Source organism: Protopterus annectens, chromosome 10.part0, assembly GCF_019279795.1.
Source record: "Protopterus annectens isolate FY-2018-M chromosome 10.part0, PAN1.0, whole genome shotgun sequence".
Taxonomy (NCBI): Eukaryota; Metazoa; Chordata; order Ceratodontiformes; family Protopteridae; genus Protopterus; species Protopterus annectens.
The window spans coordinates 112534082-112558669 of record NC_056744.1 but is presented as its reverse complement, the minus strand read 5'-3'; positions in this window follow the sequence as shown (position 1 = coordinate 112558669).

The window sequence follows — 24588 nt, the reverse complement described above, 5'->3', positions numbered from 1 at the left end:
GTCAGGATCCACCACATCACACAAGCACTCAAGTCTTTCAACAACAGGCACTGTGAATGACTTGAGATGTACCTGACTGGACTATATGAAGAGAGACAAGTACAACCAAGAACCAAGCACAACAACAAAGAACAAAATGAAAACGAAGCTCCAACACCAGAAAGTGATTTATCAACCAACAACGATAAAATGAATTGACCTAGGTTTCATCCCACAATGGACTTCTTCAGAATGACCAATGATACAAACAAACATCCTGAACTTATACAAACACACCCCACCGTCTAATTAATCAATAATGAATTAATAACTTAATTAAAAAAACTTGTTAAAACACAAATGTCAGTTGTAATGACTGTCTGATTAGGTGTGTCCCTAGCCTTAAGCAGCATTTTACCTTCATCTAGGATGACACCTCAGTACAAACAAAAATGATTGACTTCAACAATTGGCTTAGATTCTGGTGTTATTCAAAGGGGATCCAGTATCTGTCAGTTTTAGATGACATGGTCAACAAACCTCAATGCTTTGCCAGTGATCATCTTCTTCTGTCACACCTGGGATTTTGGTTACTGGCTAATGCCCTTGCCACCCCCATAGTGCCTTTTTTGGCAATGTCACAAGAACAAAATTCCCGATGATAAAATATCCTCTAAAAACATCTTCAAGTTTATGGTGCTAAACGCTAGGAGTCTAAACCAGAAACTGCATTCACTGGAAGCAGTCTTCACCTTGAAAGATGCTGACGTTTGTGCAGTCACTGATACCTGGTTTAAAGCTGTGGAGAGCACCCCAGCCATACCCGGTTACATTTCCTTCTACACATTCAGACCACAAACTGAAGGCATGAGAACTAAAGGAGGTGGTGTATCAATATTCATTTAAGATAAATACACCTCTAGATTGGTTAAACAGCACAGTTCCCTTGAATTACTTCAGGTGCAATTGACTGTAACTAAGAACCCTCTTCAGGTCACTGCAAGCTATAGGATCCCCTCCATGAATCAGGTCATCTACTCAGCCAACTTGGATCTACTTGAGTCAATCAAGATACAGCCAATCACCCTGGTTTTGAGTGACTTTAATTACCCATCCATTGACGGGGTAAGTTATATGTGTTCTAACTCACTTCCCCAAAGGTTTCTGGACTTCATTAACTCCAATGCCCTGAACCAGCTGCTTGACACACCCAGAAGGGTCTGAAACATCCTGGATCTGGTATTCACCGACATGGGGGACTGTTGCATCAACCCAGTGTGTGACCATCCCTGGTGAGATCTGGCCACAAATGAGTCTTGCTAGAAGTAACTATAACACAAGACCCCCCTTAGCAACAACTAGACCAAAAAACTTCTCCAAAGCCAATTACAACCTTATACTTGACAGCATAAATAGCTTCATAGCCCCTCCCCTCACTGATGGAACAGACACCTATGCTGAGTTATACACCAATGCTTTATGCAAGCACCTGTACAATTGTATTGACTCTGCTGTACTCTGCTGTACCTGATAGAACCAAAGAAAAATCTTCAAGGCAAAGGAAACTTGCCTCATAGACAACTGCCATTAATAGGCTTCACAATAGGAGGAAGAAGAAGACTAGGAAGAAATGGTTTCAAAATTGAAAACATTCCCTCTTCAATGTAAACAGGCAAATAAAGCTCCTAATGAAGTCTTTCAAAGCTAATTATGAATCCAGATTAGCTTCCCTAACTAAGGATAACCACAAGGCATTCATTAGTTACATCTGTAACCTCAAAGGCCCAGATTTGTGCTAAACTCATAGTTAATAGTACTACATATACAGAACCTGTGGTTATAGCAAACCTGCTGGCTGACAGCTTCAGTGAAAACTTCATTCTTCTTTCCCCCCCAAAGATACTACAAAGCATCCCTAACACCTGTCCCCACCTATTATCTCCAAGGAGCAGGTCTTAAGTGCCCTCTCCAAGGCCAAAACACAGCCTCTATGGGACCAGACAACATCCTGTGCTGTGTTCTACAGGGGTTATAACAGGAATTAGCATCACCATTGGTGACGCTTTTCAATCACAGCCTAAGCACTGACTTCATCCCAGCAGAATGGAACACTGCGACCATTATCCCTTTGCACAAACAGGGTGCATCCATGGACCCTGGGAATTATAGATCCATTAGCCTGACCAACCTTATCTGCAAAGCCATGGAATGAATCATCAGGGATCTTATTAACAAAGTTATAGGAAATCTCCAAACACTTGACCCCACCCAGTTTGGCTTTGTCAAGATGAGATCATGCCTGTTAAACATGGTGGGCTTCTTCAAGACAGTCACCAAAGCCCTAGATGAGGGCAAATCTGTGCATACACCCTACCTAGACTTAGCCAAGGGCATTGATAAACTCAACCAGTTGGGTATCAACCCATATATTGTCAGGGGCATTGCAAACTGGCTGACTGATAAAACTCATAATGTTAAAATAGGGGACTCCATGTATTCCAGCAGACCCATAACCAGTGATGTTCCACAGGGATCAGTTCTGGGACCCCTACTGTTTGGAATCTACTTCTCTGAAATACAGGCTAAAATTAAAGGACTGTGGCTGACAAAGTTTGCTGACAACTGCAAACTGGGAGCAGTCATTGAAACCCCTAGCAATGTCAACATCCTGCAAGAAGGTCTTACACAGACAAATGACTGGTGCCAAAGTTATGGTCTTAAACTTAATGCAAAAAATACATTATCATCCCCTTCGGCAAGGGTGATGTTCCTGAAGACTACCACATCAAGAGCAATACCCTAAGCGTGCACTCAATGGTGAGAGATCTGGGCACTCAGGTTAACAGCAAACTTAACTTTGATCACCATGTCTCCACAGTGATAAGAAAGGCATTTTATATTGTTCATCTCATAAGTAGGGGCATTGCTGCCAGAAAAAAGAGGTTATAATCACCCTGTACTCTTCCCTCATCAGGCCAAAAATAAAGTACAATGCTCACTTTGGTATGTTCCTTTCCAAACCCCTGCAGCAATTGGAGAGACCACAAAGTTTCCTTACAAAGAAAATTCAGGGTCTTCAAGATCTGTCTTATGCAGACAGACTAAAATCATTGTCAGTTTATTCTTTGTCGTACAGACTGCTCAGAGGCGAACTGTGCCTTGCATATAGTGCAGTCTCTGAACCAGCTTTAATGGAAATGCTGCACATTTGCAGGTTAAATGGCACATGGGGTCACTCGCTCAAAAGACCTTAACCCGGTATGTGACATCGACAGAACTTGCTTGACAGACAGATTTGTCTCATGGAGGTTGCCCCTCCTTTGGAACAAGCTTCCTATTCATGTTAAACAAAGCTCCTCATTGGGCCTATTTAAGCATAATTAAAATGACTGGATGGATAACTGGAAATTCATCCCAGGGGTTCCACCTGTGCCCCTCTTGGACAGGGGCAATAGGTGCTGATTTTACTGTCTGCTTGAACCAGACACCTTTGGAAACACAGGTTGAACTTGGCTAGGCTTGTAAGGGCCCTGAGGCTATTAGCCTAGTAATCTTCTATGATCCTATGATCCTATATATTCATAGGTCCCTGACCTGGTGGTCAACTCTTAGGGGTGTCTTATCGGTAGTTTTTGTGTATGTTCTCCAAGTTCAAGGTGGAAGCAGTCATAACCCCCAGTTCCATACTACTTACCTCCCCTCTACTGTCCATACTAATACTCTGTAGCATTTTGGATAACATTGGACTGTAAACAACACAAGCCCTTTTGTACTGTACTTCCCCCACCAAATCAAGCACCAAACTCTCAGGATAACCACAACTCAGGAACATACTTTTTAACAAGTTACATTCCTCTTCAGAAATGCGATCCTCAGCTGTCATCCGAGCTGCTCTCACTAATTGTCCTTTTAGGACAGATCTTTTCTGATGGAAAGGATGACAACTGGTAAAATGCAATAAAGTATTGGAATATGTAGGTTTCCAATAAATCTTAGCCAAATAACTGTTGCCCATCATATCTTTCCTTAACTCTACGTCTAGATAGTTGATGGTGTCTTCATGAAAGGTGTAAGTAAATTTCAAAAAGGGTGTGCTATTATTTAGATAATCCACAAACAACTCTGCTTCAGTTTTATTACCTTTAAACATAATAAAAATGTCATCCAAAAATCTATTATATAGCTTTACCTTCTTATAAAGTTCATTCTTAAATATGTTTTCACACTCCGAGTGGGACCACACAAAATTAGCATCACTCACCCCACACGGAGAACCCATCGCAACACCCACCACCTCTTTCTAAATCTCACTGTTAAACATGACAAAATTGTTATTCAAGATAACATCCAACATCTCATGAATCAGTCGGATTTCATTACTTCCTGCCCCTTGGAATAACATTCTTTCCAATACATATTCCAAACCTACATCGTGTGGAATGGAAAAATACAAATCAACAACGTCAATTGTTAAAAACATAACATTGTCTTGAAAGTCAAAATTTTCCAATGTTTTTAAAAAGGCCCAAGAGTCTTTGCAAATCTGGGCTTCCCTAACTACATACTTCTTTAAAATAAAATCAACATATGTTAACCAAAGCTCTCATGGGGGGGGGGGGGGGTGTCTTGTAAATTTTTGTGAAGCTTGGGCAACCCAAACAAATTTGGTACTTTTGGGTTCAAAATCAAGTAATTGTAAATACCCATACTGATCATGTCTTCAATCAACAAGTCCCTAAAAAAGAATAAATTTTGTTATAAGCAATGTTCATTTCATTAACGCTTGATCTCACATAAATTTCACTTTCCAACACTTTCAGCATTCTAGTCTCATATTCGTCATTGTCGATGATCACTAATCCTCCACCCTTATCGGGTTTTAACAAACGAACCGGTAAAGATCTAATCAAGCCCAATGCTTCAGCTTCACCATTTGTCATGTTAACAGAGCCAAGCTTCTTACTCTCCTTGTGTAAGTTCCTCAAATCAAACTCACACATGTGTTCAAATAAGGACAATACTGGACAGAGGTGGGTTATACGTACTTGCACTCTCGAGGGTGAGTCAATATAACTTTCACTACCAAACAATAAGGCCAAATTCAATTTACGGATGTAAAGTTTTAAGTCAATTAAAACATCTGGCAACTTAAAATGATCCGCAGGAACAAAGGTCAACCCCTTACTAAAAAGTTCACAAAGATCTTGTTCTACCACTAACCTGGAGAAATTGTATACCTTAAAGTCTCCACATTTATTCAACAAAACCACTGTTTTTTCCTTTACCTGCTGAATTTGTAATTCTCCTTTTTGCTCCTCATGTTGTATTTCCGTTGATGGTTTTGGCCTCTGTTGGAAAAATAATTAATGTTGTTAACGCTGGTGCTACCTTTTTGACCATTACTAACATTGCTGTTCACAGTGGAGTCTCTGTTATCATTGTCGCCCCAATCCTCTGCAAATAAATCAATCTTACTGTTACCAGTACACACCACCCCAGAGGTTACACTGCTAGTAGCTAAGTTACTACCTTCTTGCTTGAAGCGGTGTGTAACCAAACAAACAAAAAGGTTTCTACCCTGTGATGGGGGCGGAGTTGGATACACCACTCCGTTCTTGTAATCGTTCATGTCCCTCCTTAATTTCTTTAGTTTAACCTCCGTATTCTTAATCAGCTGTTGCTCAATGGATGAAAACACCCTTTTGTACTCATACTGATATCTTAAAAAATTAGCATGCAATCTAATTTCATTGTTTAGCTCAGTAATATCCTTAGTTAGAATTTCAGTTGCACTCCTATAGTGCTTACACATAACGTCCATCAGTTCGGTACCATACTTATTAAAAAGTACAATTAAATCATTATAAAAAACAGTCCCTGCCTCTAAACCAGAAGGGTACTGCCAAGACCGTAGACCCTTGGGAATCACTCCCTGCTTTTTACACTCCTCAAAATAACGTATTTCAAGCTGAAGCTTCTTTACCTTCAGGGATTTATGATCAAAGTTTCTTAATTTGACCACCAAGGACTCACCTCCTATGAAAAGTGCTTAACATTAAAGGTTCATTTGTGTTTTAAGAGTGCTCAGTGGCTGTGTTTCATCTTTTTTTCAGTACTTTGTTTCGTGGTTTTGTGGATTTACTTGGTTTGTTTAGTAATGGCTACTGACAACGTCTCGAACACCTCGATTGATTATCCTGTACAATCTTCCTTGGGTCCGGTTTCAGGCTCGACTGAAATGGGTAACCTAACTCAATTGATTTACGAGATGAATGAGAGACTGGAGGTATTATCCACTCGCTAGGATGTGTTATCCCAAACCAGCACTGTTGTGAGACCGAAAGTGGTCTCAGTTCCTAGTGTCGCTAGAGGCGATTCAGATGTTGGGAATTTACAGAACAACATCATAGGTGTGTACAGTAGTAACTATGAAAGGAATGTTGTGACAAGTGAATCTTTCATTTTAAATGGGAACATTAATGACTGTGCCTCATCAAATAGAGCGAATTCTGAATCTTTCTCGGGGGTAATTGGGCTCCCTAATTTGTCTAAGTGGCTGAATGTGCAGCCGATATTTGGTGACAACAGTGCTGACTGTGTTAGGGATCGTTCGGCCAGAGGAGGTGAGTTGTTGGTGGTCAGTTTAAGAGACTTTGATCATAAATCCCTGAAGGCGAAGAAGCTTCAGCTTGAAATACGTTATTTTGAGGAGTATAAAAAGCAGGGAGTGGTTCCCAAGGGTCTACGGTCCTGGCAGTACCCTTCTGGTTTAGAGGCAGGGACTGTTTTTTATGATGATTTAATTGTACTTTTTAATAAGCATGGTACTGAACTGATGGATGTTATGTGTAAGCACTATAGTAGTGCAATTGAAGTTCTAAATAAAGATATTACTGAGTTGAACAATGAAATTAGATCGCATGCTGAATTTTTAAGATATCAGTATGAGTACAAAAGGGTGTTTTTGTCCATTGAGCAACAGCTGATTAAGAATACAGAGGTTAAACTAAAGAAATTAAGGAGGGACATGAATGATTACAGAAATGGAGTGGCATATTCAGCTCCGCCCCCATCACAGGGTAGAAACCTTTTTGGTTGTTTGGTTACACACTGCGTCACGTAGGAAGGTAGTAGCTTAGCTACTCGCACTGGAACCTCTGGGGCGGTGTGTACTAGTAACAGTGAGATTGATTTGTTTGAAGAGAATTGGGGTGACAACAATAACAGAGACTCCACTGTGAACAGCAACGTTAGTAATGGTCAAAAAGGTAGCACCAACATTAACAACATTAATTTTTTTTCCAACAGAGGACAAAACCATCAATGGAAATACAACACGAGGGGCAAGAAGGAGAATTACAAATTCAGCAGGTAAAGGAAAAAACAGTGGTTTTGTTGAATAAATGTGGAGACTTTAAGGTATACAATTTCTCAAGGTTCATGGTAGAACAAGACCTTTGTGAACTTTTTAGTAAGGGGTTGACCTTTGTTCCTGCGGATCATTTTAAGTTGCCCAATGTTTTAATTGACTTAAAACTTTACATCCGTAAATTGAATTTGGCCTTGTTGTTTGGTAGTGAAAGTTATATTGACTCACCCTTGAGAGTGGCAAGTACATATAACCCACCTCTGTACCCAGTATTGTCCTTATTTGAACACGTATGAGTTTGATTTGAGGAACTTACACAAGGAGAGTAAGAAGCTTGGCTCTGTTAACATGACAAATGGTGAGGCTGAAGCATTGGGACTGGTTAGATCTTTACCAGTTCGTTTGTTAAAATCCGATAAGGGCAGAGGATTAGTGATCATGGAGAACAATGAATATGAGACTAAAATGCTGAAAGTGTTGGAAAGTGAAATTTATGTGAGATCAAGCATTAATGAAATGAACGTTGCTTATAACAAAATTTATTCTTTTTTAGGGACTTGCTGATTGAAGACATGATCAGTATGGATATTTACAATTACTTGATGATTTTGAACCCAAAAGTACCGAATTTGTTTGGGTTGCCTAAGCTTCACAAAAAATTTACAAGACCCCCCCTCCCCATGAGAGCTTTGGTTAACGCAAAGTCTTCCAGTACTTATGCATGTTCTAAGTATGTTGATTTTATTTTAAAGAAGTATGTGGTTAGGGAAGACCAGATTTGCAAAGACTCTTGTGCCTTTTTAAAAACATTGGAAAATTTTGAGTTTCAAGACAATGTTATGTTTTTAACAATTGACGTTGATTTGTATTTTTCCATTCCACACGATGTAGGTTTGGAATATGTATTGGAAAGAATGTTATTCTATGGGGCAGGAAGTAATGAAATCCGACTGATTCATGATATGTTGGATGTTATCTTGAATAACAATTTTGTCATGTTTAACAGTGAGATTTAGAAAGAGGTGGTGGGTGTTGCGATGGGTTCTCCGTGTGGGGTGAGCGATGCTAATTTGGTGTTGTCCCACTGGGAGTGTGAGAACATATTTAAGAATGAAGTTTATAAGAAGGTAAAGCTATATAATAGATTTTTGGATGACATTTTTATTATGTTTGAAGGTAATAAAACTGAAGCAGAGTTGTTTGTGGATTATCTAAATAATAGCACACCCTTTTTGAAATTTACTTACACCTTTCATGAAGACACCATCAACTACCTAGAAGTAGAGTTAAGGAAAGATATGATGGGTAACAGTTATTTGTCTAAGATTTATTGGAAACCTACATATTCCAATACTTTATTGCATTTTACCAGTTGTCATCCTTTCCATCAGAAAAGATCTGTCCTGAAAGGACAATTAGTGAGAGCAGCTCGGATGACAGCTGAGGATCGTATTTTTGAAGAGGAATGTAACTTGTTAAAAAGTATGTTCCTGAGTCGCGGTTATCCTGAGAGTTTGGTGCTTGACTTGGTGGGGGAAGTACAGTACAAAAGGGCTTGTGGCGTTTACAGTCCAATGTTATCTAAAATGCTACAGAGTATTAGTATGGACAGTAGAGGGGAGGTAAGTAGTATGGAACTGGGGGTTATGACTGCTTCCACCTTGAACTTGGAGAACACACAAAAACTTGATACGTTGTGCTTTAAAAAGAGTTTCATTGCACCTTTTTGCATAGAAGCAGGTGATGTTGGTAATATTTTAAAAAGGAATTGGAAAATTTTCGTTCATGAAAGGGATTTGGTGGAAAAGTTGGGTGACTACCCTACTATAATATTTAGGAAGGGTAGAAACTTGAATAGTATAGAAGAAACTAACATTAGGAAGTCCTTTAGAATTGAAGGTACCTGCAAATGTGAATCATGCAACTTTTGTAGCTACATTGTTACAGGTGCTAGTATAAGAGTGAACCACATTATATTCAAGTTTAGAGGCAGGTACAACTGTAACTCAAGGTCAGTTGTCTACTTAGCTTCCTGTCAGTTATGCCCAGCATTTTATGTAGGGAAGACTGACAGGAAGCTTAAGGAAAGGATATATGAGCACATTTATCATATTAAAAAGAAAAGTAACATCAATGCGTTAGCAAGACATTGTAATGAACACTCTACCCACTACTTCCTCTTTAAAGTTATTGATCAGGTAGTTGTTAATGGAAAACGTGGACCACACCAGTTGCTGTTAGAAAAGTGTGAATTAATATGGCAACTCAGGTTAAATTCTTATACCCTCTCCAGCCTTGAATGAGGTCACTTCCTTGGCTTGTATTTTGAAGTTAAAAAGTTTACTTTGGTAGAAGTTGTATAATTGTATTTTTAATTAGGTAACTAATATATTTTAACTATGCAAGAATGTTTTTGTACACCATGCAGTATGATAATTCATTTTAATATATATATATTTAGTATGATTTATACTTATTTATTCTTATTAGATTTGTTTTAATTAGTGTAGTGTAGTATATGATATTTGAAACAATCTTTTTTATGTGGAGGAGTGAGGAATGACATTTTATACACTTTATTCATTGCATTTTAATTATTTGAACTAGTTTAAACACTGGTTTTCAGGTAAAAGAGCTGATTGTTTAATTTAAGGTGGATTTGGTGCCTTTTTTGGTTTAAAACGTTGTATAGTGTTCTATGTGTTTGTCTGAAGAAGTTTACCTATTTGGGTAGACGAAAAGCGCTTAACATTAAAGGTTCGTTGGTGTTTTAAGAGTGATCAGTGGCTGTGTTATAATCTTTTTTCAGTAGTTTGTTTTGTGGTTTTGTGGATTTACTTGGTTCATTTACATGACTGTACAGGGTCTCTGTGAACAATTATGCTGTGACCCCGGGATTGGTAGGGGCATTGAATTTTGACAAGCTATCGCTAAGTTGGATGTAGTTTGCTTTGGAATAGTTCCTAACTGTTACAGTGTTTGTTGGGGTTACTGAGCTGATTTTTATTTCAAAGAAGACAGCTTTGTGGTCCTGTCTCACCTGTGAGAATGTAACACTCGGATGAGGTGGTGCAGCTCTCATATTGGTCAGTATTAGGTCCAGTATGTCTGAACCGTTGGTGAGTGTGCACACTCTCTGGTCAAGGGTGTTTTTGTTAATAAAGTCCAGGAATCATTGTGCCTGCGAGTATGAGATATTAAGTTTCACAGTCTGCATAGTGGTAAAGTCTCCCACGAATAAGGTATTTGGTTTAATGCTGAGTGTCTCCAGTAGGTCTAAATATGAGCTATGAGATTCTAGGGACAGAGGTTGACCTATAGCTTGCTAGGATATGTTATGGGAATTTCTTTGTGTTGATTTGTGGGAAAATGCCAGGGCATCATCCTATTTAACCAACACAGAGTTATGTTTGTTGCTAATATAGCTTGCGACTCCTCCTTGTTTTGTCCCTGTCTGTGGAAAGCACTGAAGTCTCACACTGTGGAGTACTTTCTGCAGATTTAAACCACATCTCGGTAACAGCTCAGATGTCTGTATTCTCCAGAGTGAAGAAAGTTTTATGGTGTGCAGTTTCTTGATTAGTCTCCTAGCGTTTAGCGTTAATACCTTTAGGTTTCTTTGGGTTTTATTCGCTATAGCGGTAGATTTCTCAAATTATCATTGCCTAAAAAGGCTCTAAGGGGTGGATACAATTGTAGCCAATATTTAGAAGACTGTGGGAGACAGGTGCAGACCATCCTTTGCAAAGCAATGTGGTTTGTTAAACATGTCCTCCTATGCTGATAGATATTGAATCCCCCTGGAAAGACACTAAACGCTAAGCCAATTATTGAAGTCCATCATCTTTTGTTTGTACTGTGACGTCATTCTTGGTGAAGGTAAAATGCTGCTTGTTGCAAGGCAGATACCTGTCTGAGGTACACATTCAAATAGATTATCAACGTCTCTCTTCATATAGCCCAGTGAAGTACATCACAGGTCGAATCATAATGGTACCTGTGGTATAGCGACTTCAGTGCATGCATACCTTGGCAGATCATAGCTTAAAATAAGCAACTATCCATTATCTTCTCTTTGTTCAGTCTGGTGAGTAGGGCATCTCTGTCTCATACATTTACTGTTGGGCTCCACTAGGTGTGGGCATATGTGTAGTGTTTGGTGTTGCTTTTGGTGAGTGCTTTAAAGATTGCTGAGGATAAACATTGCCATTTATAGGCTTAGAAGGTTTTTGAGGTTTGGGAAGATTGTTTTTAGTGCCTCAGCATAAGTTTGCCTATGTGTGTGGTAGACACTATGTGTAGTGAATGTAGAGTGTGTGTGTGTGTGTGTGTGTGTGTGTGTGTGTGTGTGTGTGTGTGTGTGTGTGTTCTTCACAACCTTATTTGTATGAGAGATTTTTTGCCTTCAATGAAATTGTATACGTGCATTTTCGTTTAAGTACTAAATGGTTGTCTAAACATGAGATAAATGCTTTATTGTCTTAGGATGCTGAAAAGATAGAATTTCTAGTGGTAGAAAACCTAGTAGAGCAACTCCTCAACCAAGGAGACCAGGTGGTGATGGTAGAATAATAAAAGAAAAAATTAAATCTATCTCTAAATGTATCCATTTCACAAAAATGCCATATTCATGTATGGAAATCAGCAATAATCTGCCATCACCTCAAAAAGTACAACATTAGCTATGTAGCAGACTTGGGAACTATTGCCCTCTTGTCTTTTCTGGGGAAATATTAGACAAAGTAGTCTACTCCCAGACAACTTGGGCACACACCTAAAAATAAAATTGATCAGGCACCAACATGAATTTTGGGCTGATAAATGTCTGAATGTCCTGTTGTCACTAAAAAGTGGTCTTCTCAAAGAACACAGCTAAAAGGCACATAACAGGAGTCATATTAATTGACTGACTAAAGCTTTCAAATTGGTTAGCCATCAGCTTATTAATAGAACAAAATAATACCGTATTTTAGCTTGAAGGTTAGCTAGTTTATAGGTGTCCTGAATACACATTTTTGGGAAATTCATAAAGGTTATCATGGCATGCATAACTCAGGAATACATTGCGGTAACCTTTTTGAATTTAGATGAAACCCAAACACATTGTGGCATGGTGCTGTAGAACAAAAGACGTGCAGGACTGCATAGGGCTGGCTCCATGACCATGCTATATGATAATGAGGCAGTTGGGAAGAGGTACGTCCCCCCCCCCCCCAGAACCACCTCCAGGAGGACATCTACATGCCAAGTGATTCATGAAATCACTCAGACATGTAGAACAGCATGGCCTTCCTTACCATGTCACAGTACTGAACCCAGACAAAAAGTTGTTTTACTCTATTAGAATTTGAAGAAGTTCAGATATTGGGGTTTGGGGAGCCACTAGACACAAGGGATACTACACTTGTGGCATAACTGCACATAAACCACTACATGGTTTGGAGTTGGGGACCACTAGCCATAAGGGACACTACACTTGCGTCATAATGACAACTAAACCAGTGCAGGGATCAGGGGAGGGGAGACCACTAGCCACTGGGGTACTGCTATACTTGTGCCTTAACTATACGTAAACTGGTATGGGGATTAGGGTGGAAGGATCACTAGACATGAGAGGGTACTTTAAACACTTGTGCCTTAATGGCATTTAAACTAGTATGGGGATCAGGATTGGAAGAACCACTAGACACATGGAATATAACTTACAACATGGGACTGCATCTTTCCATAATGATTTAGGGCTGTGAAAGGAGATATAGCTGAATGATAGTCAACTCTGGGACAGGTATGAGGAATGTGGTGTGTGTGTGTGTGTGTGTGTGTGTGTGTGTTTTGTTTGAATGTGTAGTTGTCTGTGTAGGTGAGTGAATAAGGGGGGAGTGCCTATGCCTAAATGATATGGGCGGCGCAGTGGTGCAGCGGTTAATGCTGTCGCCTCACAGCAAGAGGTTATCCGGTTCGATTCTCAGCTGGGGTGCCTTCTGTGTGGAGTTTGCATGTTCTCCCTGCGTTCGCGTGGGTTTCCTCCAGGTACTCCGGTTTCCTCCCACATTCTAAAGACATGCTTCTGGAGCATTTCTCACCGGGCCTCCGCTGAAAACAGGATCTGTGGAACCTAGTCGGATATTACCGGTCAACAAAATGTTAAATTAAAAAAATAAAAATAAATATGGCTACAGCAATTTACTATGATGTGCAGATCAGCAATGATCTATATGGTGAGGTAGTAACTGTGATTCAGAGATATGCAAATTCGATAATAATGAGGTCTTTCTTCATAGTGGCTAACATGTATCTGAATCGCAAAATACCACATCATGGGAGCAGGTACTTTTAATGCAAGCTGTATGGCTCAGAGTAGGCCCTTTAATGAATTCCAGGTATTATCTTTCACTAAAGTAGTCGCCTCTGCTTCACTCACAGCCACACTTGCTTGTGATATTTTTCAGGGATCTGTTTTAGCCTCACTACATTGCTTAATTTTCATTTATCCTGTAATGATCCCTTACCAAAAACTATATATCATTCTATACACAGATGGCACTGTGATTTACAGATGCACACTCTCCCACACAGCAGTAAAAACAGAATTAGATCAAGGAAAACCTCACTTTTAGAAGTTAATCTAGAGTACCAGATAAATTGAGGAAATATCTGTGATGTCACATGATTTTAGTATTTAAGCAATAATGTTTACTTTTGCGATCAGTCCAATGAAAATCATATATTTTTTATGATCTTAAGTATTTACTGCCTGTTTGATAGTTGTTATTAAAAATTCATGTATGTTCTCTGTTCCAAGTGTCGATTTTACTTGTTGATTTTTATCAAGTTATTCTGCACACCTGAATTTATTTTGTTTCATTTCTTAAATTAAGTACTTTTAAAAGTTGATCAGTGGTTTGATCTGATGAACTTAGTAAAAACAAACATGATAAAAGATGTCTGTTATTGGTGTGCCACCTTTGGTTGAGGTGGTCGATACTGGTTGTACTAAAGAATATCCAGAGTGTTCATGAATCATTAATTAAGACACAGTTGTTGACTGTCCCTTTGCATTTAGTGCATATATTTACTTTAATAGCTTCTGCATTTCTAAAACCTGAACTGCTGTACTGATGTTTGTTTGCCTGGTTTAGTCTTCTTTGTGTTAATGTATATGGTGTACAGTTTTATAAGTTATCCATTGCAGGGTTCACCTAAACTCTTTGAGTATGGCTGTAAATATTTTTTTATTCATTTCTAGAGCCGCCATCCACTCAATGGCTATCAGGCCTCGCTCTTGTGCACTCAAATGACTAATTTTATCCCTCCAGGGACAAGGGCATGTGCACTACTGCAGCTCCGTAATGAAATGTCAGCACTGAAAATACTGAGTGCCGACAAGTCAAAAAAAAGATTGAACCTGCAGGAGAAAGGTGAATCTCGAACATTGCTCTTCTTCTTTAAACTTGTTTTTTGCAACAGGCAAGCCCCCATGCAACCCCTTATGTGGAAGGCATGCCCGCCACACACCTGAACTTGTATATACTAACTCCAAGATCTGCATACCTGGGAGAAAAGGGAATATTCTGAGAAATGGTCATCTCTGACTTAATATATGTAAGTCCATTTTTTTCATCCATTCAGTCTCTGTGTTTCAGGACTCACTGTAGTGATTCCCAACATTTCGAATGGTTACACACTACTGCACACACTGACTGGACTGGGCAGCGTGGGTGTCACCAGGCTCACTGTTGTAGGTGACACACCTACAGTCCTTTAGGTGTTGCCAGTGCAATAAACCAACTGTCACCATCCCACCAGAACTGGTGAACTAATGCTGGCCTCTCAGTCCGGTCCTTCTTGTCGAGCTCCTCTAAGCCCTGCTAACTGAGCACATCCCTTATAGAGCATAATCAGGGCTTTATCCAGCTATAACACAGTCAGGGTCATCATACTGTTAATCTGTTTATTTTAATAATGTTATTTTGGGGATATTCTCCAGTCATTGTTTTACTATAAAGCATTTATCCTGCTTTGTTCATGATCTATACATTGTTATAAAATGACTCAGATTTGACTTTCTGACACCACAACTTCTTCAGTCATGTGTCTCTTGCTGTTATTTTTGCTTCAGTTCTTTTGCTTGGACCAGGTGTTTAAGTTGCTTGATCAAGTCTTCAGAGTTCATTCATGACTCAGTGATACCCATTATGTCAGGGCTGTGGAAGGTTAAACAGCTTTCAAGGACGCTCGAAATTATTTCACACACTACCTGATTAAGTGACACAGGTTTCAGTTCATTATACCTTTCAATAGACATAAAGGGAGCATAGCTTTACCTCACTCTCACCTTGTACAATCAGAGTAACTCAGACAAATAGTGTGTTACTAGGCTTTAGAGAATGGGTGAAACCATCAACCTATTGGGGAATGCAAGTTCTGTAACAGGGTGTTAATATAAAGACAAAGTGCTATAAAAAACAAGTCTTATCAGTTCATGACAGCATAATAAGCTGCTGTGAAGCCGGGCAGAAAAGAAGCAAATAAGTTTTTGGCAAACATGGCTTTGCTGTTCAGCGAACATAAAATGTAAATAAAGAAAAAAGTAACGTGTGTGTGCATAAGTGTATATGTGTGTGTGTGTGTGTGTGTGTGTGTGTGTGTGTGTGTGTGTGTGTGTGTGTGTGTGTGAGTGTGTGTGTGTGTGTGTGTGTGTGTGTCAGATAAAAAGAAAGACTGGGTGACAGAGAGAGAGAGAGAGAGTGAGAGTGCATAACTCTTCTTTGCACTGCAACAGCCATTAGCATGCACTGTCTAAACAATTACAAGTGTGAAACTCTTGTGACTGGTATTATTTGCTCACTGTAATCCTCAGTGATTTACCAGAAAAGTAAACATTACACAAGAGCGAAGAGGAAAAACTGTGGGGCAAAATCAGGACATCCTGCAAAATCAGGGGCGGTTAAGAGGCATGGAGGATTGCAATGCCTTGCATAATATGATTTATTTTTTAATTCATTTAATCACAATGAGACAACTAAAGTGTATTCAATAAAGTGGCTGTAACTGCTGGGAATTTAGTATGTATGTGTCTGTGTGTGAGTGTGTGTGTGTGTGTGTGTGTGTGTGTGTGTGTGTGTGTGTGTGTGTGTGTGTGTGTGTGTGTGTTTGTGTGCACACGTGTAAGTGTGAACATTAAATACAAATATAACTTGTATTTTGGATGTAAAATATTTCCTACAAAAGCAATTACATATACAGGAAGTATGAAACTTTAGGAGGGGGAACTATTTTACATGAAAAATATTTAAAAAGTATCTAGAAATAAAAAATACAACACAATTTAATGGACAGCTACTTCTCTAAGTACAGTAATGCCCTCTAGGGTTAGTGTTATCAGAGAAATAATGGCCTAGGGAAGAGATATTTCCCCAATAATTCCAACTCTGTCAGGCATCATTGTTTGCTTGTTTGTGCTAATGTGGTGGTACCATAGCTCTCAATCTCTTAACACAAAAAATCTGGACAAAGCCAAAAATAATGGGGGACAACGCCCTCAAAATAGGGACAAATTTTAAATATTGCTCTTATACACTTAGAAAGTTGCTAGAATAAAAGGTCTTGTGTTACCATACATTTTCTGAAGGACATGAAGTCTGAAACTCAAGTATCTGTCATTATTTACTGAATTCAGTTCTCACTGATATTCCACAAAAATCCAGAAAACCGCAAATTTTATGAGGAACAGACCAAAAATCTGGACAGTTGAGAGGTATGGCTGGTAAACTGCTATTTGCCTGATGTTTGCTGTATTAGCTCTGGGAATACTTGAGACTGCCCATGTCAAGCTTGCCAGTTAGAAGTGCAAATGCAAATGCTTAAGGCAAGTTATTTTGAGATGAAATGGATAACACAAGTTAATGATATAGTGCTGACGGTATTTAAGTTGAAGATATCAGTGAAACTGACCTGAGGGACTGGCATTTGGAGGAAAAATTCAATAAATGCTACCTACAGGCCTTATAGGCACCACTATGTTTCCCTTGTTAGGAAGTGACCTGTGAGGAGGATGACCATAATGACTTTTCTGGATGTAGCTGTTAACTTGCAGTGGGCAGATGTACAGTGAGTAGTGTCGACTCTTGTTTGTGGTGTGTAGGGTTAGGCCCATCACAGCTGTCCAGTTAAGGTTAATGTGCCTAATATCTGTAACTTGTGTTGCCAGACGCTTAGCCCACCATATGACCTTTGTACCTGGCTGTGCTGCAGTTTCTTAAACACAAGGTAGGTAGGTATCTGTTAGAGGGATGTGGATGATGTAACAACTGAAACTAAGCAGATCTAGTACTAGGGATACCACATGGAATGTACAGTTGTGTATGCCTATAGCAGTGAAAGTAGGTAAGCAAAACCAGTGTCTGTAACTGCTGTATAGCACAGGTCAGATAGCTTCAAGATATGGCCCATATTAGTTTCACTATCTTTATACAGCACAAACAGTTGTATGAGAATGGCTTGCAAAATACTACTTGCTATCAGATACACTAGACTAATATCTACAGCCCATTATCAATGCTTCTACTAACTATCCTTATTCATTTATGTCCAAAACATTGTTTTTACAATATATTAAACTTCTAACATTTCTGTATACTGCCATGAAGGTGCTTGCACCACCAGGAAGCAGCAATGTACTGCCGAATTTAGATAAGACACCAAATTCACTTCGTAGTAAGTTTATGCAGTTGACAAAGAGAAAAAATCAGATACATATAAACAATGATTTATACCCTGGTAAACAGCACTGAAATATGAACCTAAAGTTGTCTCAGATAATGCCACAGGAAGCTATTATATAGACAAGAAAAATAATACACAAGCTACAGAAATATTAACACATTCACTTGGTGTTAAATTAGCCGGAAAGGAAGCAACACTATCATCAGCTTCCTTTGTACATCATTGGAAGTTAAGATTATTAGTTAATACAAAGAAAAAAGTGTATATCTTTGTTAAAATAATGATATAAGCTACATAAGTGCAGTGTTCTTTAACAAAGTCAAAGCAGTAAAGCCAACAGCCAAAACAAGAATTCTTAAGTGTAAATAGTGTGTAAAACTATGATACAGTTTGACAGCTACTTGAAATGCAATTATTTAAGTCAATGATATATTGTAGTTCAATTTTTGAAAGGATGCAAGATTCTCGGCAATTTTATTTGGGGTGCTGCACCCCACAGTCTCCTACTTATTTACTGCAACATGGAGGCCAAACAATGTTTGAGGTTTTAAAATGTATAGTTCTGAGAAAGCTATATATATATTCAGTTATATTAGTATTAATAGGGGTGTCACTATGCAGGGGGCATGCTCCCCTGCTGAAGAATTTTTCTTTCTGTGTGCTTTTACTTTATCTGCTGTCCATCAATTTCTTCTGCCTGATCTGTTACCCACTCACTCCCTTTGAAGACCTGACTAATGTACCCACATCACAAATTGTAAGGAACCTCCATTCTATAATACAAATTACTGTTATGAAGGGCATACCAAATGACAGCCAGTGCTGAGGTGAGAGCCCACTGCAGTAGGAGAAGGAGCCTTCATATAGTCAGCATATGAAGTAAATGATCTCCCTCTGGGCTCTAGTAATTCAAACTGCAAGTAAGGGATGCTGTCATTTTGATTTTCTTTTTGATTTAATGACCAAAACTTCATGTGCTTTTTTTAAAATTAGTTCTGCTTTCAATCATAATTATTTAGAATTTACAGTCCTGAAACTTGCATTTTCAGTAATCCAGCATAAAGCCTATCTGTTTTAACTTGCTGCATGTTTCTCATAGGTTCATAGGTTCATACTAGGCTATCTGCCCTGGGGCAATTATAAGCCTAGCCCGATTCTGTATGGCTTACGCCACCCCTTGATTTGAGTCTACCGTGCCCTTTTTAAGGTTTATTTTACTGTGCCTCTGTCCAATAGTGACACGGGAGTAATCCCTGGGAAAAACCTACGATCCCCCATCCACCTATCGAGATTCTTCTTGAAGAGATTCAGTGAGGTGCTCTGCCTCATATGAACTGGAATTTTATTCCAGAGCGAAGGGAGCCTCTGGGTTATGAACCTGTCCCTCCAGCAAGTTCTATTTATTTCTGTGCTGAGGTTCAAGTCCCTCGAGCGTGTGGCTCTAAGGGATTTAGATTTACTGAGGTGGAGCATGTCCATTAATTCTGGATTTGACATAGCTTTGTATGTCAGGCATAGATCGCCCCAAAGTAGGTGGTATGCAACTGAGTACAGCTGGAGTTTTTTTAACCGAGCAGCATATGGCATCTGTTTGAGACCCTTGATCCTCTTGGTGAGATACTTTTGGGGTCTTTCTAATTGCTGCAGGTGTCGGGTAAGGTACATCCCAAAAGGGGCATTGTATTCTATGATGGGCCTGATGAGGGATGAATAAAGGGGCACGATTACCTCTCTTGATCTAGATGTGAAACCCTTCGTGATGAGGTGGGCTATGTAGAAGGTCTTTCTAACCACTTTGGCAATGTGGTTTTCAAAGGAGAGATTGCTATCAACTTGGTTCCCCAGGTCCCTAATAACTTTCTCTGTACTTAATGGGTTTCCGCCTATGTGGTAATTTGTGGGCACATTGTTTTTGCCAAATGGTATGACTATACATTTTTTGGCATTTAGCTTTAAACCATGGTGCTGGCACCAGTTATCTGTCTCTGTGCGACCTTTTTGAAGGATGTTTGTGTCAGCTGGAGAGTTGATTATGGCGCCCAGTTTGCAGTCGTCTGCGAACTTGGTGAGCCATAGTCCTCCCACATTTGCCTGTACCTCGGAAAAGTATATACCGAACAAGAGTGGTCCCAGGACAGAACCCTGTGGGATGCCACTTGTGACCGGTTTCGAGTCTGACATGGCTCCAGCAACTCTCACTCTATGGGTTCTGTCTTTGAGCCAGTTTGTGACCCATCTTGTGACATAGGGGTTTATATTTAAGCTGGATAGCTTATCTATGATGCCCGAGTGGGGTATTGTGTCAAATGCCTTTGCAAGGTCCAGATAGGCTGTGTGGACTACCTTCCCTTCATCTATGGCTTTGGTGACTGTTTCAAAGAAGTCAACTAGGTTCAAAAGGCAGGATCTGCCCTTGACAAAGCCGAACTGGGTAAGATCTAGTGTCTGTAGGTCCCCAATGTCTTTGTTTATGAGCTCCATGATGATCCTCTCCATTGCCTTGCAGACTAAGCTAGTAAGGCTTATGGGGCGATAGTTTCCAGGGTCCGTAGAGGCTCCACCTTTGTGGAGTGGGACCACTGTTGCTGTACGCCATTCTGTGGGCACATATCCTGTAGTGAGGCTGAGATTGTATAGCTGTTTTATTTGAGGGATTAGTTCCTCTTGGAGTTCATGTAGGACGCAACCTGGGACGCCATCTGGTCCCATGGAAGCAGTGAATTTTGCTTTGGAGAGGGCAGCCTTCACCTGAGCATCAGAGATGTTTGGGAGGCAGCCCTCTGCCGGAATAGATACTTGCTCTTTTGGGGAGGAGGGGGAGGAGGGGGTGGAGAAGTTTGCACTGAACCTGTCTGCCAGGATATTGGCGATATCTGTGGGTTCAGTGTATTTTTGTCGTTTAGAATCAACTCAGAACAAGTCTGGGAGTTGCATCCCAGGTTTCTAACATAACTGAAAAAAGCCTTATGATTGTCTTTGGTGTCCTGTGCAATTTTTCTCTCGAAGCTGGCCTTGGAGGATTTTATGAGGGATCATAATTTTTTGCTAGTACTGATCAGAGATGCCTTCCCTATTAGGGATTTTGCTCTATCATGTAGTAGCTTCCTCCTTCTGTTGCACAGTTTATTTACGGCAGGGGTCCACCAGACTGGACGCCTGCCTTTGGATGATTGGGTCTTGGTTTTGTTTGGGATAGCATGAGCCATGCATTCCTGGAGATGTCCGTAGAATGCGTTTATATAGGATTCTGCAGTTTGGGCCATAGTTTCCACTGGCCCTGGGGCCTTGAAGGAACTTCGGTTTTGAGAAGTGAGAAGTTCACTTTTGAGAAGTTTTTCACTGTGGTTTTCTGGGCTGGGGGTGGGGTCGGGATGTGGACATCCAGTGAAATTAATTTATCGTCTGATCTTACCAATGAGGGATATACTTCTGGTGTGGAGCATAGAGTCCCCATGTTGGTAATGATCAGGTCTAGTATGTTGTCCCCTCTTGTGGGAGTGGTGACTAGTTGTTCCATAGCATTTGAGTTTATAATTTCCAGGAACCTTTGGGCTAAGGTGCTGGGGCTTGAGTAGTGCTCCCAGTCAATGTTTGGGTAGTTGAAGTCACCCAATATAATGGTGTTCGGAGAGATCTTCATGTTCTCCAATGTTTTCAGGAAAGCCGAGTGGGATTCCTGACTTTGAGAGGGTGGTCTGTAGGATGCTATAAACTGAAAAGCAGTCTTGCCCACTGTTAGTTGCACATGGATGGTCTCCAATACTTTGTGCAATGCCACGAACCTGGAGGTGTGGATATCCTTGATAAATATGGAAACTCCCCCTCCTTTTGTGGTTTGGTCCGGGTTTTGGGGCCGAAAAGCATGATATGAGATATAGCCTGGTAGTGCTGGGGTGCTCTCTGGAGCCTTGAACCAGGTTTCTGTCACTGCACAGATATCGATGTTCTCCATACTGAGGAGATCTTCGAGTGCATGCATCTTGAGGTTAAGACTTCTGGCGTTTAGCAGCATTACCCTTAGTTTCTTGTTCATTGTGCTGTCTATGAGGGTGGGTTTGACTTTTGAGCCTTGCCTAAAAAAGGCACTATGGGGGTGGCAAGAGCCTTTGCCAATATCCAAAAGCCCAGTGGTGACAGGTGCAAGCCGTCCCTAGCGTAGCAACGTGGCTTGTCGAGCATGTCATCCCAGGCTGACAGACACTGGATCCCCTTTGAATGACACCAAAATTTTAGCCAATTGTTAAAATTGATCATTTTGTCTTTGTACTGTGGCATCATTCTAGGTGAGGGTAAGATGCTGCTCAAGGTCAGGGTCATACCAGCCTGGGCTACATGATCAGAGAGCTCCTCTATGTCTCTTTTCATGCAGTCCAGGGAGGTACGTCTCAGGTCATTCACACCAGCATGTACAATGACTGAGTCATATTTGTATTTGCTTTGAAGTGACCTGAGTGCTTGAGTTATGTGGCGGATCCTAGCACCCGACAGGCAGCTCACCGTGACCTTCTCTTTATTCAGCCTGATGAGCGGGACGTCAGTGTGTCTGACAATAGAGTCACCTATTACAAGAGTATCAGGTGTGTTATTCATCCTTAAGGGCTGTGGCTGCTTGGCACACTGACTTTGTGGGTTATGTGTTGTGTGTGTTTTGTTTTGAGGTAGTGTTTGCTTGGATGTCTGCTTTGGAGGTCTCTGTTGCTTAGGTAGATTTTTATTTAGAGCCTCCGAGTATGTTTTTGTGTATTTATGTGTTTGGTTCGCTGATGTGGTGGGACTATGTGATACTGGAATTGTGTTGTGTGAGGTTACCTTCTCCTCCTGACTGGTTACACCAGTTTTGAGATGAGAGAGCTCAGCCTCCAGTTTGGCTAAATAGTTGCATCTTTCACATATATTTGAACCTGTTTGGAGGAGGAGAGGGTTGTCCGTGTACATGAGACAGTTGTAACATTGCCTCAAAATTCCCAGATTCACCAGCTGGACTGGAGAGGAAACCATTGACTGACCTTTGGACATGCTAGAGTAACAGGGAAACTGAATTTAAGACGGACCAATAGAGGACAGGGTAATCGTAGAGAGTATAAGAGTAAGTAGTGCTTATGGTTTAATAGTGCTAACTTGTAGGATTACTTAATTGGACCAGTGAAGGGCCTTAGAATGAGAATATGGTGTTTAAATTGAGAGATAGAGCAGTTCTAAGGGAAAAAGTCAAGAGCAGACTTTGTGGAGCCAGGAATAGTTTAAACCCAATTAGGCGGCACTGCCCGCTGTTGCGCTATGCACAAAAATACGCAAAACCACGCAAAAGAGGGTTTTTTATACTTAAATCCCCCTGAGTTGCCTGTCTCACATATGAAGTGCTGTAATATGAACTACATTCACACCTGTCCATGCCTATCAGCTGTACCTAATTTTCATATATATCCCTGAATTTGGCTCACAACTTTGCTCTGTCTGTCCTAACCCCACCTAAAACTGTTGATTTTGGGAAAAAAAGGTGGTGGATTACATTCAATAAAAACTAGCAATAATCAGAGTTATAGATTTTTTACTTCAGAAATGCAAGTTAATTCATATTCTCTTATTCTGTCAACTTCTCAAATTAATACTGCTAATATTTTTAAAATGAGTCCAAGATTATTTCTGAATTTGCCCCTATTCTGGAGGTAAAGGGTTGAAAACTATGTGTCTTTCTTGTTTATGATGTCTCAGAGAAAGGGAAAACATCAGGTTATCACACCGTTCAATAAGAAAAGAAAAAAAGCCGGCTCCATGGTGTAGAAAGGTACCTAGCTGACTATGTCCCAGATGGCCTAAAACTGAAAAGAATTCCATGAGCTGAAGTAGCCAATGGGGGAGATGGGTGTGATTAACCATTGTCAGCTTAGCCATCCCAAAAAGAGGGAAGTATAAGGGACATGAGCAGAAGTAGGAAGGGCAGTGGGAAGGGTCATCAAGTGCATGTAGGTGACCCATGCAGTGCAGCTGGATGATGATTTATATGTGGAGGCACACATTATTTACAAATCAGAGTTATGCATTCTAACTTTAGCATGTCAGAGTCTTAAGTGGTAAGGTCAGGGACTAAAAAGAAAAGGTATAAATATTGGGGTTGCTGTGTACCTACCCTAAGTGCAGTCAATATCTATCCTTAAATGTCGATGTCCCCAGTTTATACTGATGTGGCCAAACCCCACAGCCATAGGGATGTGGGTAGCTCTAACTATGAGAACAATGAAATAATGGTTGGGAATGATGGACCAAAATCCCTTTGTGGCTCCCTAAGTGCAGTCAATATCTATCCTTAAATGTCGATGTCCCCAGTTTATACTGATGTGGCCAAACTCCACAGCCATAGGGATGTGGGTAGCTCTAACTATGAGAACAATGAAATAATGGTTGGGAATGATGGACCAAAATCCCTTTGTGGCTCCCTGGATAATGTTATTTCTAGTTTGCTTTCACCTTGCAGGGGAAGCGATGGGCTCAAGGCAAAATTAATGAAGACGATGGTT